Below are 3,938 nucleotides of genomic sequence, written 5' to 3' on the forward strand. Positions count from 1 at the left end.
GGGTTATGAGATGGAGTTCTGACTCAGGCTCAGTAGGGTGTCTGCTTGAAGATTCTCTCTATGCCCCTCCCCCCACTGGCTTGTGTACACACTCTTTCTCAAATAAATATATCTTTAAAAAAATATCTTGCTTTTGTTCACATATACCTGCCTTAATGAGAGTTGTCTTTCATCTTGTATTTCTTTTTTTTTTTTTTTTTAACTTTTTATTTTTTATAAACATATATTTTTATCCCCAGGGGTACAGGTCTGTGAATCACCAGGTTTACACACTTCACAGCACTCACCAAAGCACATACCCTCCCCAATGTCCATAATCCCACCCCCTTCTCCCAAACCCCCTCCCCCCAGCAACCCTCAGTTTGTTTTGTGAGATTAAGAGTCACTTATGGTTTGTCTCCCTCCCAATCCCATCTTGTTTCATTTATTCTTCTCCTACCCACTTAAGCCTCCAGCGATTTTGGATCTCTTCTAATTTAGTTAAAGCATATTTTTCTGGGGTTGTTGCCACCCTTTTAGTATTTTACTTGCCCCTTCATTTACTCTTATCTGGCCAAAATGACAAGATGTAAAAATTCAACGCAAAAAAAAGAACAAGAGGCAGTACCGAAGGCTAGGGACCTAATCAATACAGACATCGGTAATATGTCAGATCTAGAGTTCAGAATGACAATTCTCAAGGTTCTAGCCGGGCTCGAAAAAGGCATGGAAGATATTAGAGAAACCCTCTCGAGAGATATAAAAGCCCTTTCTGGAGAAATAAAAGAACTAAAATCTAACCAAGTTGAAATCAAAAAAGCTATTAATGAGGTGCAATCAAAAATGGAGGCTCTAACTGCTAGGATAAATGAGGCAGAAGAAAGAATTAGTGATATAGAAGACCAAATGACAGAGAATAAAGAAGCTGAGCAAAAGAGGGACAAACAGCTACTGGACCACGAGGGGAGAATTCGAGAATTAAGTGACACCATAAGACAAAACAACATTAGAATAATTGGGATTCCAGAAGAAGAAGAAAGAGAGAGGGGAGCAGAAGGTATACTGGAGAGAATTATTGGGGAGAATTTCCCCAATATGGCAAAGGGAACGAGCATCAAAATTCAGGAGGTTCAGAGAACGCCCCTCAAAATCAATAAGAATAGGCCCACACCCCGTCACCTAATAGTAAAATTTACAAGTCTCAGTGACAAAGAGAAAATCCTGAAAGCAGCCCGGGAAAAGAAGTCTGTAACATACAATGGTAAAAATATTAGATTGGCAGCTGACTTATCCACAGAGACCTGGCAGGCCAGAAAGAGCTGGCATGATATTTTTAGAGCACTAAACGAGAAAAACATGCAGCCCAGAATACTATATCCAGCTAGGCTATCATTGAAAATAGAAGGAGAGATTAAAAGCTTCCAGGACAAACAACAACTGAAAGAATTTGCAAATACCAAACCAGCTCTACAGGAAATATTGAAAGGGGTCCTCTAAGCAAAGAGAGAGCCTACAAGTGGTAGATCAGAAAGGAACAGAGACCATATACAATAACAGTCACCTTACAGGCAATACAATGGCACTAAATTCATATCTCTCAATAGTTACCCTGAATGTGAATGGGCTAAATGCCCCTGTCAAAAGACACAGGGTATCAGAATGGATAAAAAAACAAAACCCATCTATATGTTGCCTCCAAGAAACTCATTTTAAGCCCGAAGACACCTCCAGATTTAAAGTGAGGGGGTGGAAAAGAATTTACCATGCTAATGGACATCAGAAGAAAGCAGGAGTGGCAATCCTTATATCAGATCAATTAGATTTTAAGCCAAAGACTATAATAAGAGATGAGGAAGGACACTATATCATACTCAAAGGGTCTGTCCAACAAGAAGATTTAACAATTTTAAATATCTATGCCCCCAACGTGGGAGCAGCCAACTATATAAACCAATTAATAACAAAATCAAAGAAACACATCAACAACAATACAATAATAGTAGGGGACTTTAACACTCCCCTCACTGAAATGGACAGGTCATCCAAGCAAAAGATCAGCAAGGAAATAAAGGCCTTAAATGACACACTGGACCAGATGGACATCACAGATATATTCAGAATATTTCATCCCAAAGCAACAGAATACACATTCTTCTCTAGTGCACATGGAACATTCTCCAGAATAGATCACATCCTTGGTCCTAAATCAGGACTCAACCGGTATCAAAAGATTGGGATCATTCCCTGCATATTTTCAGACCACAATGCTCTAAAGCTAGAACTCAACCACAAAAGGAAGTTTGGAAAGAACCCAAATACATGGAGACTAAACAGTATCCTTCTAAAGAATGAATGGGTCAACCGGGAAATTAAAGAAGAATTGAAAAAAATCATGGAAACAAATGATAATGAAAATACAACAGTTCAAAATCTGTGGGACACAATAAAGGCAGTCCTGAGAGGAAAATATATAGCGGTACAAGCCTTTCTCAAGAAACAAGAAAGGTCTCAGGTACACAACCTAACCCTACACCTAAAGGAGCTGGAGAAAGAACAAGAAAGAAACCCTAAGCCCAGCAGGAGAAGAGAAATCATAAAGATCAGAGCAGAAATCAATGAAATAGAAACCAAAAAAACAATAGAACAAATCAACGAAAGTAGGAGCTGGTTCTTTGAAAGAATTAATAAAATTGATAAACCCCTGGCCCGACTTATCAAAAAGAAAAGAGAAAGGACCCAAATAAATAAAATCATGAATGAAAGAGGAGAGATCACAACTAACACCAAAGAAATACAAACTATTATAAGAACATACTATGAGCAACTCATCTTGTATTTCTTTCTGGCATTTTAGTAGTAGTTAACTGTCTTGTGGTCTAGACCAAAGTGAAATTGAAAAAAATCTGTTTCTTAGACTATTATAGAAAGGAAATTTAAATCCTGATGGGATGTTGAAATCATGAAGATAAATAATGTACTTGAGGGTTCTAGCTGTGCTGTCTCCAGTAATATTTTTACCTCTGAATTTACCTTCCACACTACAACATAACACTGAACTTTGGAGAGGGCTAATTAATGTCTTTAATTACATCTCTACTCCAGATTTCTCCTTTGAGCTCCATAAGTCTTTATCCAAAACTTTACACGGAATGTATTCTTGAATACTTCAAACTCCAGTGCACCAAAAACTCAAACAATGACTTCCCAGCTGGTGATCGTCTCCCAGCCTTGGCTTTTTTCTAGGATTCCCACTTTCAGTAAGTAGTATTACCAGTTGAACAAGCTGGGAACCTAGGAATTATCCTAGACACAATTTTTGTCACCCTCCCACACATTCAATTCATTAACAGTTCTTTTGATTTCTTCACTTAAACGTCTCTCTAATTAATCTATTTCTACTCTATCAACTCTTCCAACACAGCATATTCACCATCTTGGATACTTAATCCTAGTCCCATTCATTCTGATAAATTTTTTTGTTTTCCTATTCCCCACCGCCAAGATTTATACTATGATCTTTGATTATACAGTCTCTGTTTGTGGTTTCATGATTTTGAGCTACTACATTTTAAGATTCTATATATAAGGCTCTTTCTTTTAAATAAACATGGGTTATATTTAAGTTTTCTATAAATGTGGTTTGTATAGAGTCTCTATCCTGAAATAGATGGACAGTTGAGCAAATGTGATATCATATATAGGAACTATGAAATAATAGGAAATGATATTGAAGAAATATGTGCAAATGAATAGAAGCCATTTTCATTGGCTTGAAGGTTCCAGGGGAAGTTTTAGATATTAAATATGGCTGCATATTTTGCAAAACCTAGTATGGGGGCTTGCACTTAGTGGGTGCATCATACATAATGAATTGAATGTGTGATTTCAGGAAACCTTTGCAAAAAATTAACATTTACTATACAAGCATTACATGTTGAGCTAACTACTCTTGTCCCTTT

The sequence above is a fragment of the Mustela nivalis genome (genome assembly GCF_964662115.1).
Source record: "Mustela nivalis genome assembly, chromosome: 1".
NCBI lineage: Eukaryota > Metazoa > Chordata > Mammalia > Carnivora > Mustelidae > Mustela > Mustela nivalis.